Raw genomic sequence first — 25504 nt, forward strand, 5'->3', positions numbered from 1 at the left:
AGATAATTGGTTGCACCAGATTTTGAAACAACACATTTTTTTCATTTCACTTCACCAATTTAGACTATTTTGTGTATGTCGATTACGTGAGATCCAAAGAAAAAGCCATGTAAATAACAGGTTGTAATGCAACAAAATAGGAAAAATGCCACGGGGGGTGAATACTTTTGCAAGGCACTGTAGGTAGCTATGAATATTACGATTATATCAGTATCTAGGTGTCACTCTTGCATTGAAGCTTGTGTCGTAAAGATTAAAAAGGACCAAGGTTAAAATCATTTGCAAAGATACTGTAGCTAACTTTACTATTTTTTTATATGATGATGAGTGACTGTAATAGTTAGTGGCTAAGCTAAAGGAGTTTTTTTGTTGCTGTCTACAACAATCTAAATGCTGCTTGCAAAAATTCAATGAATCACTACCTTTTTAGTAACAGTGCAATGTTAGATTACTAACGTTAGCCGTGCTAGAAGAAGGGTAGTGCTGTGGTTGCCAATGTTTACCTTGGTTATTTAGCTAGTTTCAAAATGGCTGTATTAACTCTTTGAAAATATATATTTTGTGCACATTAGTACTATAGAGCTAAACCCCACTTACACAACTCTGATTCTAGCAAGACTCTTTCTCTCCTCTCTGTCAAATTTCCAATGACAACCCAATATCTGGCTTTATTATGTGTTCTGTTTCATGATTTCTCAGGTGGCTGAGGGGTGGAGATGTCATTGGCGTGCCTTCGAGTGTATGCCCGACACAGGTTAGCACTTGGAGCTCAGGAATATGCAACCCCCACCATTGTCTCCGGGTCTCGGGAGCGAAAGAACGAGGGTCCAGTGCTTCAGTATGTGGGGAAGCTGAGAAAGCCCAACCACAAAGTGTTCGTATGGGGTTTTAGCTACACTGGAGCCCTGGGCATTCCCAGATTTGAGGTTCCGGACAGTGGCAGAAAAAAGCCCAGGAAATACCAGCTCACATCTTACCGCCTGGAGACAGAGCAGCAGGTAATGTCTCTCTTTAACCACAGAAACACTTAACTGACACACAGACACGTTTCTATACAATTTATGCCAACAGATTTTGTTCCAGGCCAGTTGGTCTACACTCGGGCCGTGTTTGTTCGGTAGGGCTGGGGCACAAAATGTTTTGCATTGGAGAACCAAAATCTGACTTCTTCTTGGACAAGTTCAGGTAGTAGGCTACTTCTCTTATCAAAGTGTTTTCTCCTGTTTTGTGGCTACTGAACAAGATCCCGATTCAGCTAATTGAGGTCTTGATGAGCAGTCAATTGGCTAAATCAGTTGTGTTAGTACTGGGCTGGAGCAAAAGCCTGCACACCCAGGTCTCAAGGACCCAGAGTTGGTGACCTGACCACTGCCTGACTACTACTACTTGACAGCACTGCGTTTTGGCCCCATATGTACTCATTCTCTGGGCAATGCATCTCTACCCATGGCAGGTACGCATATTTGCCATACATGCATTCCGTTTCTAACATGATATGCGAACTGTTGAAAACACAATTGATGTACTTGAATAGATGACACTGACAGACAGTGAGTGACTGACTCCCGAGCTGGTCCCTCTCCTCAGATCTCCTCTGAAGCCTGTGGGTACGTCTTCACACTTCTCTCCTCCTCCACCAAGGACCTCACCAAGGTGTGGGGAATGGTCCTCCACAGAGACTCCCAGCTGGGCCTCCAACGCACCCAGCAAGGCTGCCGTAATAGTTATTCCCTCTCTCACTCCCCCCATCCTCCATGGCAAGCACTCTCTCCTCCAACTTCTTTATTTAAAGGCACAATCTGGGATCTTGCTGTTTCAAATAATAATATACACTCATTGATTGATTAATAAAATAACATAGATGCTTCATGAGTTTAATACAACTACCTTTTCCAAAAATGTAGTTTAACTCCGTTGCTTATAAACATTGTCCATCCCTCAGCTTTATAGCAAACCAAGTGGCGGGGACTGCAGTTTATTGTTTTTTGCATCAAGACTGCAGCTTTAACCGATTCATCCATAAAAGTGGACCAGCTTGTCAACCAAGAAATATTGAAGGATGTGCATAATTTGCTCGATGATGGGTGTATGTTTTCAACGACTGCTGCACACTTTCACCAATCTCGAGTCTATATGATGTAGAGTCCCATCAGCTGCTAATATTCAGATTAATTTGTGCAGCGCCTGCCCTTAGCTGATACCTGTGAACGAGCAAATGGTATGTGTCAGACTAGCCTGACTGCCAGTCTGTCTCTGTTCTCTAGCCAAGGCTGGAAAATGACATTAATGGTGTTTGCAAGAGCGCAAACAAATCTGGGACCAGGGCTAGTGTCAAACCGTCCCAGTGATGTATAAATCTCCTAGTGTTCACTCTAGATAAGAGCTATGACTATGTGCTGGAGCCCTCCCCGGTGCCTCTCCCCCTGGCCAGGCCCAGGAGAACAGGGTTGTGTAGGTGGCACATTGCCGTGCCCACTCCCTAGTGCTCACCGACTCAGAGGGAGGTAAGAGACGGCACAGAGGGTGACATTTTATTTTCCTCATGTAAAATGGCACTGAACTGTTACGAAAATGCCCATATAACTCACAATACTTTGAGCAACAACGATTTGTTACACCTTCCTTTTCTTTTCTCCGCAATTTCGTGATATCCAATTGATAGTTAGTCTTGTCCCGTTGTACGGACTCAAGAGAGGCAAAGGTCGAGAGTCGTGCATCCTCCGAAACACGACCCGCCAAGTCGCACATCTTCTTAACACAATGGTCGCTTAACCCGGAAGCCAGCCGCACCAATGTGTTGGAGGAAACACCGTACACCTAGAGACCGTGTCAGTGTGCACTGCGCCCAGCCTGCCACAGGAGTCGCTAGAGCGCGATGGGACAAGGACATCCCTACCGGCCAAACCCTCCCTAACCCGGACGACGCTGGGCCAATTGTGCCCTGCCTCATGGGTCTCCCGGTCGCGGCCGCCAGCAACACAGGTTACACCTTCCTTTTATGATATACCTGAGGAGGGTTTTTTTATTTAACAGGAATCTAAGTAAACTTGTTTTGGATAAGCTCTCGTGAGACATTCACATAAATGTAAGGTAATGAAAATCAACTAAAATAGCTAGCGCAAGATATAGGTTCCGAGATTATAATTTATACCTTGAATAATGTGCTATCCTGTCTATTTGGGGTTATTTTGCTCACTGTGTGCTTTTTTGCAAAAAAAACTATTTGGATGAAAATATTACCCAAAAACTAGGAAAAATAAGGGGGAATTGATCTGGCAGTTGGAGGACTGCTGGGTTCACATCCTTAAGACATTTCCCTACCGTTGGGACCTTGAGCAAGGCCCTTAACCCAACAACTTGCTCTCCATCCAGGGGCCCCGCAGCTTGACCCTGTGCTCGTCTCAACTATATGTCAAGGGGGGATTGAGAACAGAGCATTTCCATTGAAGACACATTTCCATTGTTCGCGGCGACATGGACAATAAACGTTATTCTATTCTAATTAGTTAAAATTACTGCTCATGGATGCAAGCCAGGGCACTCCTATAACTGACCAGGTCAACCCAGTGTGTGGTCCCTTAAGTGTTGAAAATATTGATGTTGATCCTTCCTGCTATTTTCAGTCAATTTGTCATTTGAATCCCGACCTTCACTTATGCAATTTGCAGAAATATGTTAGAGCCAATGATCGGCAAAGAGGGCGTTATAGTTGCTTTTACGATCCTTTTTTTGGACTTAAGTATACGGTACTCTTTCCGCTGATATTTACTAGGAAATGATGTGGTAACAATCAGTACTTTGAGGTACTATATATAGTAATCTAACAATTGGTAACTTACCTGGTACCTCTTGGTGCCCTGTTATCCTTGTTTTATTTCATCCCAAAGAAACAAACATATAATGTATAGATTAATACTGTGTTATTTATACATTTTCTAAGAAAATACCTTGTCATTTCTCTACTTTAAATTAAAGTGCCACCGTTAGTTTGTTTTACAGACACAGTATCGCAGTAATACAATGCAGCTGAAATGAGTGGCATTCCAATCAGTGCAGTAAGCATAGGTCCTGTCTTATGCTGCACTGTGCTCCATTTTACTGTTAATCTAAGCATATGGATCACCCCCCCACATGTTTCATGTCTCTTTCGTTCTCTCTCTCTCCCACATCAGTGTTCAGTCTGGGGAACAATGCTTATGGCCAGTGTGGAAGGAAGATTGTTGAAGATGAAATCTACAGGTACCACACACACACACACACATTGCGCTATGAATTGTTTACACGCCATATTACTGACGCAGTTGATCAGGCTCAAACAATGCTCAAAATGCAAAGGAAAGTCTGCCTCTCTGCCGTTGTCATGCAACACGGCCGGGTGTATGTTGAGTCATGCTAATGACTCACAGTGTCAAATCTATGCAGGCTGGAAATGTATTCACTCTCCCGGAATTTCAGACTGTGCTGTTCTGCCGAATGACTTCCTATAAGCTTTCGAGTTGAACTACAATCCTATTAGAATTGTGTGTTCAGGGGCCGTATATATGAATCGTCTCAGAGGTGGTGTGCTGATTTTAGGATCAGTTTAGCCTTTTGATCACAATGAATAAGATTATATGGACAGGGGACTGCTGATCCTAGATCAGGGACATTAGGCGAGGGGACTTGGGTCTTTATGCAAAATGTCCGATGGGGTTGGATGGGCAGAGGTGACCTTTTCTGGACAGACCGGCCTCCTTGAATAGTTGATTGTTGGCTGTTCTCCCTCTCTCTTTTTACCTCTCTCCATTGCAGTGCCAGTCACATCATTCACAAGATGGAAGGCTTTTACAGCCCATTGACCCAGCTGTGTTTAGTCTGTTTTGTGTATCGGGGACAGTGAGACACCTCAGCCATTATTGCTACATCTTGTTCAGGTTGTTATTGTAAAAGAGAATGTTTCTCAATGACCCCGATTTAAATAAAGGCTACATTTTAAAATAATGATCAAGGTTAGGATTGAAGTAGGGAATGCTGATCCTGTTCTAACTCTAACTGTTCTAACTGAACATAGGGAAAACTTCACCCTGGAGTGAAAATGCATTTTGTGACTGTTATTGGTGACTAGAACCTGCAGATGCCATGTCTGTCCTGTAGGTGGTGTGCGGGCAGGACCACAGTCTGTTCCTGACTGAAACGGGCAAGGTGTATGCCCCCCCTACATCTATCTATCTATCTATCTATCTATCTATCTATCTATCCATCCTTGCGAAAGTATTCGGCCCCCTTGAACTTTGCAACCTTTTGCCACATTTCAGGCTTCAAACATAAAGATATAAAACTGTATTTTTTTGTGAAGAATCAACAACAAGTGGGGCACAATCATGAAGTGGAACGACATTTATTGGATATTTCAAACTTTTTTTAACAAATCAAAAACTGAAAAATTGGGCGCGCAAAATTATTCAGCCCCTTTACTTTCAGTGCAGCAAACTCTCTCCAGAAGTTCAGTGAGGATCTCTGAATGATCCAATGTTGACCTAAATGACTAATGATGATAAATACAATCCACCTGTGTGTAATCAAGTCTCCGTATAAATGCACCTGCACTGTGATAGTCTCAGAGGTCCGTTAAAAGCGCAGAGAGCATCATGAAGAACAAGGAACACACCAGGCAGGTCCGAGATACTGTTGTGAAGTTTAAAGCCGGATTTGGATACAAAAAGATTTCCCAAGCTTTAAACATCCCAAGGAGCACTGTGCAAGCTGTGCACTGTGCATTTCAATAATATTGAAATGGAAGGAGCATCAGACCACTGCAAATCTACCAAGACCTGGCCGTCCCTCTAAACTTTCAGCTCATACAAGGAGAAGACTGATCAGAGATGCAGCCAAGAGGCCCATGATCACTCTGGATGAACTGCCAGAGATCTACAGCTGGGGAGGGAGACACTGTCCATAGGACAACAATCATTCGTATATTGCACAAATCTGGCCTTTATGGAAGAGTGGCAAGAAGAAAGCCTTTTCTTAAAGATATCCATAAAAAGTGTTGTTTAAAGTTTGCCACAAGACACCTGGGAGACACACCAAACATGTGGAAGAAAGTGCTCTGGTCAGATGAAACCAAAATTGAACTTTTTGGCAACAATGCAAAACGTTATGTTTGGCGTAAAAGCAACACAGCTGAACACACCATCCCCAATGTCAAACATGGTGGTGGCAGCATCATGGTTTGGGCCTGCTTTTCTTCAGCAGGGACAGGGAAGATGGTTAAAATTGATGGGAAGATGGATGGAGCCAAATACAGGACCATTCTGGAAGAATGATGAAACCTGATGGAGTCTGCAAAAGACCTGAGACTGGGACGGAGATTTGTCTTCCAACAAGACAATGATCCAAAACATAAAGCAAAATCTACAATGGAATGGTTCAAAAATAAACATATCCAGGTGTTAGAATGGCCAAGTCAAAGTCCAGACCTGAATCCAATCGAGAATCTGTGGAAAGAACTGAAAACTGCTGTTCACAAATGCTCTCCATCCAACCTCACTGAGCTCGAGCTGTTTTGCAAGGAGGAATGGGAAAAAATGTCAGTCTCTCGATGTGCAAAACTGATAGAGACATACCCCAAGCGACTTACAGCTGTAATCGCAGCAAAAGGTGGCGCTACAAAGTATTAACTTAAGGGGGCTGAATAATTTTGCACGCCCAATTTTTCAATTTTTGATTTGTTAAAAAAGTTTGAAATATCCAATAAATGTCGTTCCACTTCATGATTGTGTCCCACTTGTTGTTGATTCTTCACAAAAAATACAGTTTTATATCTTTATGTTTGAAGCCTGAAATGTGGCAAAAGGTCGCAAAGTTCAAGGGGGCCGAATACTTTCGCAAGGCACTCTATCTATCTATCTATCTATCTATCTATCTCTATCTAAGTTTCACCCATTTGTTAAGTTTGCTCAAAATTAACCCAATAATTCAGACACATGGAACATCTTAAACCGTATCATCCATAATGGGACAAAACTAAATTCAACTAATGAGCTGAATAAAATAGAACATTTGAAAAATAATTAGGAATAAAATCTGAGTAAGATCCCAAACAAATATTACAACCTATATTACAGAACTGCTCCTCCTGCTTACCTCTTGATGCTTATTTTGTGGTTGGACTCATTAGAGTGTCTCTCCTATTTTTAAAGATGGCAAAGTGGTCAATGACATTATTGTGGCTTAGTGGCCCAAGCACTTCAGCCTCAATGGACATGGCTGCAAGACTTGCAAGTAGGGATGCACGATATATCGGTGAAGATTTTGGGAATCGGACGATATTAGCTAAAAATGCCAACATCGGTATCGGCCGATGTCATGTTTAACGCCGATGTGCAAAACCATGTCAAAGCTGATGTGCATACCTATATAACGTAGGTACATAATGTAATGATGCCACGTAAAATGTTGCACTACACATACAACACAGCATTCCTAACCTAGCCCACAATGTCTGCTGTGTGGATCGAGCAGTCAACAAGTCAAGCAGTCATTTGAAAGAGTAAGAAAATGTCATTGACTCAACTCAAAGGCGAAATCCATTAATGTCAACATACTCTGTCGTGGGTGATGTTGGTTTTCGCCGACTGGTCGGGCACCGGTACACACTACCAAGTGCGCTATTTTTCAGATGTTGCCCTACTGGAGTTACACAGTAATAGCGTCACTGCTATTAGCTTCACAACATACATACTATGGAAAGCCGTTTGGGTCTTTGTGTGTCAAAAAAGATACAGTAGCAGTGTCAAAGCTGTACAAAAATGTCTGCAAACAAGCAAACACTGGGCCACGAACGATGTGTTTACAATACTGTATTGGTAATAAAGCATTGTTTGTTCAACCGCAACTTCTGGAGTAACTTTACCTAGCTAGCACCAATACAACCAGCCTGAAAACAATGACCAGTAGAAACTGCAGTCATTTATAATTATTCTTAGGAATGATTTAGGAATCCTTGTGAGTAAATATTAGCTAGGTTGCCACTTGTTGTTCTCCTATTGAAATTAAACTTCAGTTCATGAAAATAAATAGCTAGCCAGCTACTTAACCCTGTTGCCAAAAGCTAACGTTATAAGCAGCCAACTAGCTTCATCTGGCTAGTGAGGCTCGATCAGACTGGGATATGTGTTGTGAAGCTAGCCACAATAAGGATTAGGCGCAATAGTGGAATTTGCGGTTTGCCTTCAAAATAAAAGTATATAATTAACAGTGATGCAAATGAATACAAATAGTAGAATTATATCATACTTTCATTTTGAAGGCTAACTATTGTGGCTAATCCTTATTTATGGCTAGCTTCACATAGATGGGTACGACCACCATTAATCAAACAAGAACTGTCTTATAAATAAGGGTATTATAGATGACACCAGCTATATATTTAGCTAGCTAACTATAGCTACTGAAACATATTATGTCATTTTGCTATGTTTTTGGGGAAGAACATTGTTTGAATCCATGAGCTAGCTAGCTTTTTTTAATGACCAGCACTGTAGGTGCACGAGACAACTTTACCAGCATCATAGCATATGTATCAATGAATCGTTGTGACATATGAAATATGAGTGATAGTGTAATCAATGTGTAATAACTACGTTAAATTATTATGTGACATGCAGTCATATTCACGTCCTGATTGGTCAACATGCTTATTTGACACATCAAATAGTGTTATTTGATGTGTATCTTTTTTGACACGCAAAGACCCAAACGACATTCCACAGAAATCCTGGTTGAGAATGAAACGACTGAACAAATGAACAATGGAACAACACAGCAAGTAAGTGAAAGAAATAGGTTTTGATTATGCTTTACTGGTAATGGGGACATATGTGAATGGCAACAAAATAACTTTTTTGTGTGTGTGTGTGTGTGCGCGTGTGTGTGTGTGTGTAACCTTTTATTTTTAACTAGGCAAGTCGGTTAAGAACAAATTCTTATTTACAATGACGGCCTACCCCAGCCAAACCCGGACAACGCTAGGCCAATTGTGCGCTGCACTATGGGACTCCCAATCACGGTTGGAGGTGATACAGCCTGGATTCGAACCAGGGACTGTAGGGACGCCTCTTGCATACAGTGCCTTAGACTGCACACGTGTGTGTGTTAAATATTTAACTGTACTAGAATGCTTTAAAGGCAGCTAAGGCAAGTAAAATATTGGATATCGGTATCAGTCAAAAATGTCATATCGGTTCATCACTACTTGCAAGCCTTTTCTGACCCATTGTCTTACGCAACCAGGAGTGCAGCTGGCGCAGTGCACTAAAGGACTTTTCACAGGAGCAGCTGCTCACAGGAATTGTAAGGCAACCTGAATGATTTCCTTCAGAGAAGGAAACATCATCATCCAGGAGGTTATGCAGAGCAAGCATATCTTTGGGAGGACATCCAGCCTCTCTTTTCCGGGCAAGAAAGTTTCTGGCCCCCAACATCTCTTCTGTTTTAACATCAATACCGTAGTGCTTGGCAAACTCAGTTAAGCATGATGTATCGAGGAAGTTTTTTGAGTTGGGGCTGCATGCCTGTATGCCTTTGAGCAGACCTTCATCTACAGTCGAGAATCACTGGTCAAGCCCACAAACCATCCTGTCCAAGCAACAACTCTGTTTTCATTGTTTGGGAACTTGACAATTCTGTGCTTAAACCCATGGGCGTCTACACCACAAAATCTCAAATTTTCCTTTGTTTGTGCTTTCTTGCTGCATCTGCCTCTAAAATGTTGTGAATTTCACAGAGGGCTTTGGTTCTGTCATAAAGTTCTGTGGCAAATGCATCTGTGCGTTTGCCTATCAGTGTGTCACATACAGCTTGTATGCCAAAAACAAGCTTCTGCCAGGTCCACAGTCTCTTTCTGGAGGAACTTGTGTCGTCCCTCGGTTATAAAAAGAAGGGACTGATACATCAGTAGCAAATACATGGTGGAGAACTGATGAAGCTTTGCTCTCAGACCAACAGCCATGGGGGATCCAATGGCAGAAAGACCATCAAAAATAGCAGTTCGTGTCCATGACTGTATTTATGGACCGCAGCTGGCATGCCCAGCGAGTGTTTGAGAGCTGTACAAGTTCAGCTGATGCTATTCCAAGTTTGGACTGAGCTTCTTTGAACTTGTGGTGGTTAACTAGGGATGTACTGAAAAACGAATACACATTCTCCAAGAAACTGAAAAACTCAGCAGCCTCCGGAATAGCCCTGCAAGTACGACACAACACCAAATTAAGCTCATGAGCATTGTACATAAATTGCCTCCGGATGCAGCACTCTGAAATGTGCTTGCACACCTCCTTTGGACCCACTCATGACAGCTGCACCATCAGAGGTCTGTGCAACGTACTTTAGGCCTGCTACCCCTCTTATTTGAAGCTACTGTTGCAACTCATTTGCTATCGATTGGGCGTCAAATGACTTGATTTCTGCTAGTGTTAGTAAACGCTCCTTAGCTGTCCCCTCTGTGTCACATACCTAACACACAGAGCCAACTGTTCAGTCTGCCCATCCCTGGCCTCATCCGCCATAATGGTATACATTCCAGACTTTGACATCTCAGAGACTATGGTGTCCGTAGTCTCTTGAGCACAGCATTCGGTCATGTCATTCTGAGATTCTGGAGAGAGAGAGACGTCGCATTTGATGGAGTATTGTACCTTTGCAGGGAAGGGTCAAACTCCTCCAAAAGCTCCATACATTCAAGAAAGTACACTCTATTTGTGCTTTCACTAGATTCATCATTTGCACAGAAAGTGAGTCCCTGTCTTCCTAACATTGAGTTGACAGCAACAATTCTACTCAGATACTCCCTTCTCTCTGCAATATCACTAGCAGGGGCAGATGTTAAAATCTGAGCAATGTTCCCATGATTGCTAGTTGCCTGGTAGCTTTGCCATGCCACAATCCTGTCTCTTTATGTTTGTGTCATCTCAAGTTTACCGAAGATAAACAGTGCTTTTTTCCCATTTTTGCAGCCATTACTGACAACATAATCAAATGTAATGTTTTTTGCCAAAAACTACATGGAAAGCAGAAAGCTGCGTTTTTGTGGACAGTGTAATCGACCCTATTGTATTTCTCAAACCAGCAGTGCTGAAATGCCCTTTTCTGTGTACCGAAACTTTCATGTGGGTAGCTATTCAGCTTCACTTGTCTGGGCCCAGTGCATTTGTCACCTAAATTGCTCTCATTTCTGGAAGGAGTTGCTGCAGCGGCTTAATTACTTTCTTTCTCTGGATCTGTTTGTTGTCCCTCCCTCTCTGGATCTGTTTGTTGTCCCTCCCTCTCTGGATCTGTTTGTTGTGCCTCCCTCTCTGGATCTGTTTGTTGTCCCTCCCTCTCTGGATCTGTTTGTTGTCCCTCCCTCTCTGGATCTGTTTGTTGTCCCTCCCTCTCTGGATCTGTTTGTTGTCCCTCCCTCTCTGGATCTGTTTGTTGTCCCTCCCTCTCTGGATCTGTTTGTTGTCCCTCCCTCTCTGGATCTGTTTGTTGTCCCTCCCTCTCTGGATCTGTTTGTTGTGCCTCCCTCTCTGGATCTGTTTGTTGTCCCTCCCTCTCTGGATCTGTTTGTTGTCCCTCCCTCTCTGGATCTGTTTGTTGTCCCTCCCTCTCTGGATCTGTTTGTTGTCCCTCCCTCTCTGGATCTGTTTGTTGTCCCTCCCTCTCTGGATCTGTTTGTTGTCCCTCCCTCTCTGGATCTGTTTGTTGTCCCTCCCTCTCTGGATCTGTTTGTTGTCCCTCCCTCTCTGGATCTGTTTGTTGTGCCTCCCTCTCTGGATCTGTTTGTTGTCCCTCCCTCTCTGGATCTGTTTGTTGTCCCTCCCTCTCTGGATCTGTTTGTTGTGCCTCCCTCTCTGGATCTGTTTGTTGTCCCTCCCTCTCTGGATCTGTTTGTTGTCCCTCCCTCTCTGGATCTGTTTGTTGTCCCTCCCTCTCTGGATCTGTTTGTTGTCCCTCCCTCTCTGGATCTGTTTGTTGTCCCTCCCTCTCTGGATCTGTTTGTTGTGCCTCCCTCTCTGGATCTGTTTGTTGTCCCTCCCTCTCTGGATCTGTTTGTTGTCCCTCCCTCTCTGGATCTGTTTGTTGTGCCTCCCTCTCTGGATCTGTTTGTTGTCCCTCCCTCTCTGGATCTGTTTGTTGTCCCTCCCTCTCTGGATCTGTTTGTTGTCCCTCCCTCTCTGGATCTGTTTGTTGTCCCTCCCTCTCTGGATCTGTTTGTTGTCCCTCCCTCTCTGGATCTGTTTGTTGTCCCTCCCTCTCTGGATCTGTTTGTTGTCCCTCCCTCTCTGGATCTGTTTGTTGTGCCTCCCTCTCTGGATCTGTTTGTTGTCCCTCCCTCTCTGGATCTGTTTGTTGTCCCTCTCTCTCTGGATCTGTTTGTTGTGCCTACCTCTCTGGATCTGTTTGTTGTCCCTCCCTCTCTGGATCTGTTTGTTGTCCCTCTCTCTCTCTAGATCTGTTTGTTGTCCCTCCCTCTCTGGATCTGTTTGTTGTCCCTCCCTCTCTGGATCTGTTTGTTGTCCCTCTCTCTCTGGATCTGTTTGTTGTCCCTCCCTCTCTGGATCTGTTTGTTGTCCCTCCCTCTCTGGATCTGTTTGTTGTCCCTCCCTCTCTGGATCTGTGTTGTCCCTCCCTCTCTGGATCTGTTTGTTGTCCTTCTCCCTCTCTGGATCTGTTTGTTGTCCTTCTCTCTCTCTGGATCTGTTTGTTGTCCTTCTCTCTCTCTGGATCTGTTTGTTGTCCTTCTCTCTCTCTGGATCTGTTTGTTGTCCTTCTCTCTCTCTGGATCTGTTTGTTGTCCCTCCCTCTCTGGATCTGTTTGTTGTCCCTCCCTCTCTGGATCTGTTTGTTGTCCCTCCCTCTCTGGATCTGTTTGTTGTCCCTCCCTCTCTGGATCTGTTTGTTGTGCCTCCCTCTCTGGATCTGTTTGTTGTCCCTCCCTCTCTGGATCTGTTTGTTGTCCCTCTCTCTCTCTAGATCTGTTTGTTGTCCCTCCCTCTCTGGATCTGTTTGTTGTCCCTCCCTCTCTGGATCTGTTTGTTGTCCCTCCCTCTCTGGATCTGTTTGTTGTCCCTCTCTCTCTGGATCTGTTTGTTGTCCCTCCCTCTCTGGATCTGTTTGTTGTCCCTCCCTCTCTGGATCTGTTTGTTGTCCCTCCCTCTCTGGATCTGTTTGTTGTCCCTCCCTCTCTGGATCTGTTTGTTGTCCCTCCCTCTCTGGATCTGTTTGTTGTCCCTCCCTCTCTGGATCTGTTTGTTGTCCCTCCCTCTCTGGATCTGTTTGTTGTCCCTCCCTCTCTGGATCTGTTTGTTGTCCCTCCCTCTCTGGATCTGTTTGTTGTCCCTCCCTCTCTGGATCTGTTTGTTGTCCCTCCCTCTCTGGATCTGTTTGTTGTCCCTCCCTCTCTGGATCTGTTTGTTGTCCCTCCCTCTCTGGATCTGTTTGTTGTCCCTCCCTCTCTGGATCTGTTTGTTGTCCCTCCCTCTCTGGATCTGTTTGTTGTCCCTCCCTCTCTGGATCTGTTTGTTTGTCCCTCCCTCTCTGGATCTGTTTGTTGTCCCTCCCTCTCTGGATCTGTTTGTTGTCCCTCCCTCTCTGGATCTGTTTGTTGTCCCTCTCTCTCTGGATCTGTTTGTTGTCCCTCCCTCTCTGGATCTGTTTGTTGTCCCTCCCTCTCTGGATCTGTTTGTTGTCCCTCCCTCTCTGGATCTGTTTGTTGTCCCTCCCTCTCTGGATCTGTTTGTTGTCCCTCCCTCTCTGGATCTGTTTGTTGTCCCTCCCTCTCTGGATCTGTTTGTTGTCCCTCCCTCTCTGGATCTGTTTGTTGTCCCTCCCTCTCTGGATCTGTTTGTTGTGCCTCCCTCTCTGGATCTGTTTGTTGTCCTTCTCTCTCTCTGGATCTGTTTGTTGTCCTTCTCTCTCTCTGGATCTGTTTGTTGTCCTTCTCTCTCTCTGGATCTGTTTGTTGTCCTTCTCTCTCTCTGGATCTGTTTGTTGTCCTTCTCTCTCTCTGGATCTGTTTGTTGTCCTTCTCTCTCTCTGGATCTGTTTGTTGTCCTTCTCTCTCTCTGGATCTGTTTGTTGTCCTTCTCTCTCTCTGGATCTGTTTGTTGTCCTTCTCTCTCTCTGGATCTGTTTGTTGTCCTTCTCTCTCTCTGGATCTGTTTGTTGTCCTTCTCTCTCTCTGGATCTGTTTCTTGTCCTTCTCTCTCTCTGGATCTGTTTCTTGTCCTTCTCTCTCTCTGGATCTGTTTCTTGTCCTCCTCTCTCTCTAGATCTGTTTCTTGTCCTCCTCTCTCTCTGGATCTGTTTCTTGTCCTCCTCTCTCTCTGGATCTGTTTCTTGTCCTCCTCTCTCTCTGGATCTGTTTGTTGTCCTCCTCTCTCTCTGGATCTGTTTGTTGTCCTCCTCTCTCTCTGGATCTGTTTGTTGTCCCTCTCTCTCTCTGGATCTGTTTGTTGTCCCTCTCTCTCTCTGGATCTGTTTGTTGTCCCTCTCTCTCTCTGGATCTGTTTGTTGTCCCTCTCTCTCTCTGGATCTGTTTGTTGTCCCTCTCTCTCTCTGGATCTGTTTGTTGTCCCTCTCTCTCTCTGGATCTGTTTGTTGTCCTTCTCTCTCTCTGGATCTGTTTGTTGTCCATATTTCTCTGGGCATGCTTGCTCTCTCTCATTTATACAGCTTGCATGTTGATCCCTGCCTTGCACAGAAGCCTCTCGTTCTGCATGACCCTTTAAGATATCACAAACATCATTTATTTATGCCTCACAAAAGTAAGACATATGCTGTACACATTTAACTGAAAGATTAAAAATCTACTAGCTTTTTTTTTTATAACTAACCTTCATCAGACATGCTCCCTCAGCCCTGTCAGCCTCCAGCTTCTTAGCCTCATTCTTGCCTGCTGTGTTTTGACATGTATTGTTATTAAACTCATATTTACAATAACTCAAGGATTAATAGGTGATATATCAGTTTAAGTTTTAATGTGTTTGTTTGAACTGGTAAAATCTTCATTTCTCAACGGATTGGCCTTCGGCAGAGCTGCTGGCACTGCCTCTCTTGAATCATTTCCGTATATCTATCTAACGTCAGTCGTTAGCTAGCCTACAGTTGAGAAATTGAGGATAATACAATGAATGACATTGTGATCAACACTATGTGACCTTAAAAACCTACTGATATTTTTTTTGCAATGGCCTACTGAATGAAAGCAATTGAGTATAAACAGATATGTGCATGATGTAACGTCATCGGTCTCATTTATATTTTGGCACAGATAGCAAAACAACATTAAATACAACGTTAATTACATGTCCTCGCCACATAACTTATGCTGAATTTAAAAGACACCGTTAACGTTAGCTAGTACGCAACGTCTGTTACACTGTAACTTACAGGCAGCCTCACATATAAACGTATTGGTTAACAAAGCTTTGATTATGACCAAAGTCTTTCTCTCTCTGCTCTAACTTACCACAAATGCACATCGTAGCCTATCTGCATGAGTCCGTCCTGTCAGAGCCTTTTCCAGTCCGTTTACTGTTAGCTAGCCGTCTCAAGCCACAGAAGTAGCTAACGTTAACCATAATGTTAGCTACAAGTAACTTAGGCCTAACAATCACTAGCACGTGCTGCTGCCTCCCCCAGGTCCTAGTGCCCACCCGGTAAGAAGTTTAAGATACGATGGAACTGTTGACGAAAAAAAAAAAGAAATCACTGAGAAAATATATTGACTGATATGTTGATTTATTTAGGGAGGCTAATGAATAGGCCTAGCGCCATCCCTGTCACCCGATATGGATGAAATAACCTTCAAATTAAAGCTGACATTCTGGACTTTAACCTCATAGTCATTGTATCAGTACAGAGCCAAAACAACCACAAATGTGTTGGGGTCCAAATACTCACTGTAGGCTCAAACAGTATCAATGAGGACGAATGCCAGACTGATATGTGAAGTGAAAAAATGCAGTGATCAGTCTGGTTCCACCAGGCTATACTATATGTACCATTAGGTGTTCTAATCATTTTTCTATGGGTGGTCTTTTGTCCATGTTCTTACTTCATGTTCCCTCTCTCCTCAGATTAACTCCCCTTGACTACTTTCTTTTGAAGTGGTGGGCAAGGTGACCCAGAGGGCCTGTGGAGGCACACAGGTGACCATTCGGAATGGTGAGTACCAGGCCCCGTTACATTTTGGCCCATAGCCACTTCCCTTTGCTCCTATCCCTTCCATATTTACCAATCTGAGAAGACTGGGTATGGGAAAGCAACAAGGTGGAATCTCTAATTAATCTATAGGAAGGCATGTTTGGCGTCACCATATTGCTAAAACTGAGTCCTTTCAGATCTGTGAACATGATCAGCCAAAATGAAACTTGTCAGTGAAATAATAGATCACTTGCATCACCACCATCCAAGCACAAGTAATATTGCTGGGCTTTATAGCATAGCATCCCATTCAGTATACTTTTTTTTCATATCCTTTGAATAAATAATATGTAGTGTCAGTAAAGGCAACGTTTGTCTCTGCAGAGAGAGGGGAGGTGTTTGTATGGGGCTACAGCGTTCTTGGAAAGGGCCCTATCTCTCTGAATCCCAAACCCCTGAGTTTGTCCCTCCAACACTGTTTGGTTGCGCCGAGTTTAACCCTGCGGTGACAATGAACCGCATCCACTGTGGACTGAACCCTTTCGCTGCTGTCACAGGTGGGTTAACTCATCATTTTCAGTATGTGAAATTGGTTATGTTGGACAAAAAACTACAATCCCTCTTTAGAGTCACAAGAACTCACAATAATGTTACAATTCAAGCTGAATATGTTGACATATGGGAAGTATGACTTCTCACCCAGGAACTAGTCATGTGGTGCTGTACTGTTCAGTGGATGATGCAAGATATGAAACCTTTCATGTTCTTGTATGTTTTCATATTGTTTACAATTTATTACCCCGTTCCTAGTTCAAGCCATTTGATGATATAATACAATCAAATATGTTGAATGTCTGCCTATTGTAATGGTGCAGGCGGTGTTGATGGAGCTTGTGTTGATCCAGATCGGGGTGAGCTCTTCATTTGGGGAAAGAATGTGAGAGGATGTCTTGGTATTGCAAAGAAGTTGGACCAGTACTTCTCATGGCGGGTGAGACCAGATAAATATAGTTTACTTATCAACTTCTTTGTTGTTATTGATAATTGACATTGGTGTTTTATGCAAACAACTTAGTCCAACTTCTTTGTTGTTATTGATAGACACTACAACAGACCTCCTTGTATGTGTAATGCTACATAGGTGTGTCATACGGCAATATTTTTATGGCATACTGTATTCAATGTATTTTAGGTGACGTTGCCAGGTCATGTGATAGATGTAGCATGCGGGGTGGACCACATGGTGGCGCTGGTCAAGTCTGTCATCTGAGTGTCCCCAGCTGGCATGGACAGAGCCAGTACGCTCTGCTCTTCCCCATGACCCTCCCACTTCCTCGTAACAAAGAAGGGGATCTATCCCTGTTTATTCACCCTGTTCCCCTCATGTCCCCAGGCCGCCTGAACCCCAGAGCCAGCTGTCCTCCATGGGTGGTAGAGAACCTCTGGATCAGGCGACTGTGTCCGCCATCAAAAGCTTCAGGCTGCTCCCTGTGTCTCTAGCTAGCACAGCTGGGATAACATGGAGGCTGAATCTGCAGTATTTCACAAATCTCTATACAGTATTTATCTGACGTCAGTGTTGGATGATGTGGAGATCAGTGGAGCAGCACTAGCTGGCTCAAGGCTGACACGATTCTGCCTAAAATGGACTCCTTGGAGCCATGGATTTTTTTTCCTGCAGAGAAGTGCTGAAACGAGACTGGGTTGTCAGACCTCCCTCCAGAACCATGTGTAACAGTATAACTTTAGACCGTCCCCTCGCCGGGCGTGAACCAGGGACCCTCTGCACACATCAACAACAGTCACCCACGAAGCATCGTTACCCATCGCTCCACAAAAGCCGCGGCCCTTGCAGAGCAAGGGGAACCACTACTTCAAGGTCTCAGAGCAAGTGACGTCACCGATTGAAACCCTATTTTGCGCGCAGCACGGCTAACTAGCTAGCCGTTTCACATCCGTTGCACATGGACATTTGGCATTTTACCGTCACTGTTGATATTTTATACACACACGTACGTATGCTCGTCGAACACCTCATTCCATATTCATGGGCATTAACATGGAGTTGGTCCCTCCTTTGCCGCTATAAACAGCCTCCACTATTCTGGGAAGGCTTTCCACTAGACGTTGGAACATTGCTGCGAAGACTTGCTTCCATTCACCCACAAGAGCATTAGTGAGGTTGGGCGATTAGGCCTGGGACGCAGTCGGCGTTCCAATTCATCCCAAAGGTGTTTTATGGGGTTGAGGTCAGGGCTCTGTGCAGGCCAGGCAAATTCTTCCACACCGATCGAGACAAACCATTTCTGAAACAGGAAAAGGCCTTCCCCAAACTGTTGCCAAAGTAAAAAAACAGCCCCAGACCATTATTCCTCATCCACCAAACTTTACAGTTGGCACTATGCATTAATCAGAAAGGTCTTTCTGCTGCCAATATTTTCCTATGGAGATTGCCTGGCGGTGTGCTCTATTTTATACATTTTATGTCAGCAACGGGTGTGGCTGAAATAGCCGAATGCACTAATTTGAAGGGGTGTCTACATCATTTTGTGTGTGTGTGTATATTTCAGGGTGTTGTATAGCCCTGGAAATAATCTCAATTCACGTAAACATAGCTTGTCCAAAAAATGGTGTCTTGGCACAATTGTTTTGGACAAGCTATGCGGTAAATTGTGCCACCTTTCAATGTGCCAATTCATAGGCAATTTCTCTGCATTTGAGGCTATTAAGCCCATGAAAATGGTTCACAAAATTCTTGATATGTTTAGCAAGCCCAGACCTTTGGCTCTAATTTTGTCTGGCTTTAACCCAGTGCAATTGTCAAACACGCTTGTTTGTCATTTCGACCTGATAAAGCCGGCACTGTTCTATTTTCAAACCCTAGCGTCAGGATTGGTAATTGACCTGTTTAATTTGTTTACGCTGGAGGTGGGCGGGGTGGTATTATGAGGTGTGCCCTTAAAATGTGCCAAAGTGCCAATTACAGTATGCGCTGGTGAGGATATTTAAGACCAATCGAAAGCTGGTTTTACCGGTAACACATTTGTTTATGGCATAGATTTGGACAACAGAAGCGCAGCCTATCCAGCCATGACACACACTGCCAATATGCACATGGAATAAGATGTGCTTTTTGTGCCCTTAACCCTTGAATTTAGAAACATTTTGTTCAATTTTTTTTTTAAACAAGCATAGCCTCAGCCTGTAGTGTGGTTTTCCACTTTAAATTTGAGTGTGACTCCAAATCCAGACCTCCATGGGTTGATAAATTTGATTTCCATTCATAATGTGTGATTTTGTTGTCAGCACATTCAACTATGTAAAGAAAAAAGTATTTAATAAGAATATTTCATTCATTCAGATCTAGGATGTGTTATTTTAGTGTTCCCTTTATTTTTTTGAAGGTCTTACATTATTTTAGCCAGCTATGTTGAAAGTCACTGAGATCTTCAGTACGGGCCATTTTACTGCCATTGTTCGCCTATGGAGATTGCATGGCAGTGTCCTCAATTGTATACATCTGTCAGTAACAGGTGTGGCTGAAATGGCCAAATCTACTAATTTGAAGGGGTGTCCACATACTTTTGGCTGTGTTGTCTATGTGTTCAGATAATACAGAGAGACCTGATACCATGCTTCTCATTGTTTTCTTTAGGACCGCTAAGAAAACATCCTGTTTGAAACAAACAATTAGGACTGGGCAAGGTCTACCTTACCGGTTTGACAACCCGTGAGGACAGCTATCAATTGTTGGCACAAGATGTGTCAATAATTGGATTAACTGACTTGGTCAAACAAAGACATGGTTAAAACTGGGGTTAAAGTGACAAACAAGAAAAGGTGCAACTGATAATATTTAGTAGCAACTTCAAGTATAGAATTACAAACTTTATTTTTAATTCCAATTTCAGAACACATGTTATTGCACTGGAGGATGCCTTAACAAACATCAAATTAAAAGTGTTTGACCAGGATTCAAACAAACCACAGTCATCGCACTTCACATGACTTCAAGGAAGGGACATTTCCATTAACCTCTATGGGACAATTGTTGCTCAATATGCAATAACGTGACTTGAATTCCGTAAACAGCAGCCAACTTTTCGGGACATAGACATGTCTTTTATATTGGCAGAAAGCTTAAATTCTTGTTAATCCAACTGCAATGCCCAATTTACAGTAGCTATTACAGCAAAAAAAACACCATGCTATTGTTTGAGGATAGTGCACAACAACAAAACACTTATCACGGCAACTGGTTTGATACAGTCACCTCTAATGTACTTACATTCAGTAATCTTGCTCTTTGTCATCCTGAGGGTCCCAGAGATCAAATGCAGCATAGTTATGGTTGATTTAAAAAAAAATTATATTCAAATGTAGGAACTGGGAACAGTTTGACCCTGCTGCTGTCTCTGGCTCCACACCCACCCCACCATCTAGATGTGAAGGTGTACATTTTAATTTATCATCATTATCATAGCATTTTTGTATGCACTCTATAGTTATGTACTTGAAAATGTATAAATTGACCAATTCGGCACATTTGTGCAAACTCCTGGCAGATTTATTACAAAATATTGTACAGTGATGTAATTCCTCACTGGATCAATCTGAAACTTTGCACACACACTGCTGCCATCTTGTGGACCACATCTAATTACACCTAGAATCCTCTCAATGTATGGCCTTTTTCATTTCAAAGATGCAACAAAAATATAGAAAACGCATATTCATTTTGTTTGTATTATCTTTTACCGGATCAAATATTATATCCTTTTTTCATCTCACATTTCCACAATTTTTGTTTCCTTTCAAATGGTATCAGGAATATGCATATCCTTGCTCTAGGTCCTGAGCAGTTAGATTTGGATATGTTATTTTAAGGAGGAAATTGAAAAAAAAGAAGCATTGGAACCTTGTAAAAGACAAGTGCAGTGGGGGGCACGGTTGACTACCAAGTAGGCACTCCTGCAAAATACTATTTTCCCCCACCTTTAGCAAACCTTTTTGGCAAATTAGTATGATTAGCAAGAACATTTTAAAATGGCAGACAAATGTGATTTCTTCTGAGCTAACACCGATAGTTTTCTAAAAGGCTATGACCAGAGCTAAAGCTAACACGTGCATCAGCATGGAACGGCTAGACAAAGCCCTCACCAACTTCCAAAAGTCAAGAGCAGAGCGATGTCAGCACATTGTGGTTTGTTTGATTCCCGTCGTCTACTTTTATTTATTTAACTAGGCAAGTCAGTTAAGAACAAATTCTTATTTACAATGACGGCCTACACCGGCCAAATCCGGACGATGCTGGGCCAATTGTGCGCCGCCGTATGGGACTCCCAAACACATCCGGTTGTAATACAGCCTGGATTTGAACTAGGGTGTCTGTAGTGACGCCTCAAACACTGAGATGCAGTGCCTTAGACTGCTGCACCATTCGGGACAAAGTAAACATCCTGATGCATTTATCCTCCAGTGTTCTAAAGAATCACATTCGCCTTAAGCAATTTCTTTCTTAAATAGGATTGATACGGCCTCCTGAGTGCTGCAGTGGACTAAGGCACTGCATCGCAGTGCTAGCGGCATTACTACAGACCCAGGTTCATTCTCGGGACGTGGCCGGGAAGCCCATAGGACAGCACACAATTGGCCCAGCATCATCCGGGTTAGGGGAGGGTTTGGCCGGTGGGTTTTTACTTGGCTCATAGCGCTCTAGCGACTCTGTGGCAGGCCGGGTGCCTGACGCCGGTCTCTAGTTGAACGGTGCTTCCTCCGACACATTGGTGCGGCTGGCTTCTGGGTTAAGCTGGCAGGTGTTAAGGAGCACAGTTAGTCGGGCAATATTTCGGAGGACGCATGACTCCACCTTCGCCTCTCCCGAGCCCGTTGAGGAGTAGAAGCGATGAGACAAGATCGATAAAATAAAATGGATCGATACTTGAAAAAGAAAATACTGAACAGAAATATAAACGCAACATGTAAAGTCTTGGTTTAATGAGCTGAAATTAGACGCAAGATTTTCCAGACGCACAAAAAGCTTCTCTCAAATTGTGTGGACAAATTTGTTTACATCCCTGTTAGTGAGCATTTCTCCTTTGCCAAGACAATCTATCCACCTGACAGGTGTGGCATATCAAGAAGCTGTTAAATAGCATGATCATTACACAGGTGCACCTTGTGCTGGGGACAATAAAAGGCCACGTGCAGTTATATGTCACAACACAATGCCACAGATGTCTCAAGTTGAGAGGGAGTGTGCACGTGGCATGCTAACTGCAGGAATGTCCACCAGAGCTGTTGGCAGAGAATTTAATTTTTCATTTCTCTACCAAGCTGCCTCCAACATTGTTTTAGAGAATTTGGCAGTGCGTCCAACCGGCCTCACAACCGCAGACTGCGTGTAACCACTCAAGTCCAGGACCTCCACATCCGGCTTCTTCACCTGCGAAATCATCTGAGCCCAGCCACCCGGACAGCTGATGAAACTGAATAGTATAGGTCTATAATAAATCCCATTTATGGGTATAAACTCAATGATTGGCTGGGCCTCGTTCCCTAGTGGGTGAGCCTATGCCTTCCCATGGCTGTGCCCCTGCCCAGTTGTGAAATCCAAAGAATAGGGCTTAACAAATGTATTTCAATTGACTGATTTCCCTATTTGAACTGTAACTAAGTAAAATAGTTGTTGCAATTATATTTTTGTTCAGTGCATTTGGAAAGTATTCAGACCCCTCAACTTCTTCCCACATTGTTAGGTTGCAGCCTTATTCTAAAAAGGATTCAATTGTTTATTCCCCTCATCCACACAACGCCACCACATAATGACAAACAAAAAAAAGTTTTACATAAGTATTCAGACCCTTCACTATGAGACTCAAATTGTGCTCAGGTGCATTCAGTTTCCATTGATCATCCTTGAGATGTTTCTACAACTTGGGAGTCCATCGGTGGTAAATTCAATTGATTGGACAAGATTTGGAAAGGCACACACCTGTCTATATAAAGGTCCCACAGTTGACCGTGCATGTTAGAGCAAAAACCAAGCCACTAGGTCGAAGGAATTGTCCGTAGAGCTCCCAGAGAGGATCGTGTCGAGGCACAGATCTGGGGAAGGGTACCAAAAAATGTCTGCAGCATTGAGGGTCCCCAAAAAAACAGTGGCCTCCATTCTTAAATGGAAGAAGTTTGGAACCACCAAGACTCTTCCTAGAGCTGGCCGCCCAGCAAAACTGAGCAATCAGGGGAGAAGACTGCAGCACTAAACCAATCAGGCCTCTACCATGAAAGTAGCCATCTCCACAGAGGAACTCTAGAGCTCTGTCAGAGTGACCATCGGCCAGACGGAAAAAGGCACAAGACAGCCCGCTTGGAGTTTGCCAAAAGGCACCTAAAAGGACTCTGTCTAGTTTGAGAAAGACACCTCACAAGTCCTCAACTGCCAGCTTCATTAAATAGTACCCGCAAACACCAGTCTCAACATCAACAGTCAAGAGGTGACTCCGGGATGCTGGCCTTCTAGGCAGAGTTCCTCTGTCCAGTGTCTGCGTTCTTTCGCCCATCTTAAAATGTTATTTTTATTGGCCAGTCTGAGATATGGCTTTTTCTTTGCAACTCTGCCTAGGACAGCATCCCAGAGTCACCTCTTCACTGTTGACGTTGAGACTGGTGTTTTGCGGGTACTATTTAATAAAGCTGGCAGTTGAGGACTTGTGGGGCGTCTGTTTCTCACGGGGCTGCCCAACCCTCTTTAATTTATGGTTAGAGCCAGTTTGCACTGTTCTGTGGAAGGAGTAGTTAGTACACAGCGTGGTACGAGACCTTCAGTTTCTTGGCAATTTCTGGCATGGAATAGCCTTCCTTTCTCAGAACAAGAATAGACTGACGGGTTTCAGAAGGAAGTCATTTGTTTCTGGCCATTTTGAGCCTGTAATCGAACACACAAATGCTGATGCTCCAGATACTCAACTAGTCTAAGGTCAGTTTTATTGCTTCTTTAAATCAGAACAACAGCTGGCTAACAATTGCAAAAGGGTTTTCTAATGATCAATTAGCCTTTTAAAATGACAAACTTGGGTTAGCTAACACAATGTGCCATTGGAACACAGGAGTGATGGTTGCTGATAATGGGTCTCTGTACACCTACGTAGATATTCCATTAAAAAATATACAATAGGCATTTACAGCATTAATGTCAAACTGTATTTCTGTTCAATTTGACCCAAACTTTTGAACGGTAGTGTATGTAAATGGGATATTTATTTACAGTTGAAGTCAGAAGTTTACATACACTTAGGTTGGAGTCATTAAAACTAGTTTTTCAACCACTCCACAAATGTATTAACAAATAAATAAATAATAAAGGTTTGGCAAGTCGGTTAGGACATCTACTTTGTGCATGACAAGTAATTTTTCCAACAATTGTTTACAGACAGATTATTTCACTTAATCACAATTCCAGTGGGTCAGACGTTTACATACACTATGTTGACCGTCCCTTTAAACAACTTGAAAAGTTACAGAAAATGATGCCATGGCTTTAGAAGCTTCTGAAAGGCTAATTGACATCATTTGAGTCAATTGGAGATGTACCTGTGGATGTATTTCAAGGCATACCTTCAAACTCGGTGCCTCTTTGCTTGACATCATGGAAAAATCAAAATAAATCAGCAAAGACTTCAGAATTGTTTTTGTAGGCTGGTTCATCCTTGGGAGCAATTTCCAAACACCTGAAGGTACCGCGTTCATCTGTACAAACAATAGTACGCAAATAAACACCATGGCACCACGCAGCCGTCATACCGCTCAGGAAGGAGACGCGTTCTGCCTCCTAGAGATGAACGTACTTTGGCGCGAAAAGTGCAAATCAATCCCGGACAGCTTCACAAGGTCCTTTGCTGATGCTGGAGGAAACAGGAAAAAAAAAATCTATATCCACAGTAAAACGAGTGCTATATCGAGAACCTGAAAGGCTGCTCAGCAAGGAAAAGGCCACTGCTCCAAAACCGCCATAAAAAAGCTAGACTACGGTTTGCAACTGCACATGGGGTCAAAGACGATACGTTTTGGACAAATGTCCTCTGGTCAGATGAAACAAAAATATAACTTTTTGGCCATAATGACCACCGTTATGTTTGGAGGAAAAAGGGGGAGGCTTGCAAGCTGAAGAACACCATCCCAACCGTGAAGCAAGGGGGTGGCAGCATCATGTTGTGGGGGTGCTTTGCTGCAGGAGGGACTGGTACACTTCAAAATAGATGGCATCATGAGGAAGTAAAATTCTGTGGATATATTGAAGCAAGATCTCAAGACATCAGTCAGGAAGTTAAAGCTT

General features: G+C 43.4%; 1 pseudogene; it reads left to right on the top strand.

Annotated features, from left to right (window-relative positions):
* The first annotated feature begins 716 nt into the window (after nt 1–716).
* LOC110538904 lies at nt 717–17440 on the top strand (annotated as a pseudogene).
* Nucleotides 17441–25504: the final 8064 nt, after the last annotated feature.

The sequence above is a fragment of the Oncorhynchus mykiss genome, chromosome 12 (genome assembly GCF_013265735.2).
Source record: "Oncorhynchus mykiss isolate Arlee chromosome 12, USDA_OmykA_1.1, whole genome shotgun sequence".
In the NCBI taxonomy this organism is placed as follows: domain Eukaryota; kingdom Metazoa; phylum Chordata; class Actinopteri; order Salmoniformes; family Salmonidae; genus Oncorhynchus; species Oncorhynchus mykiss.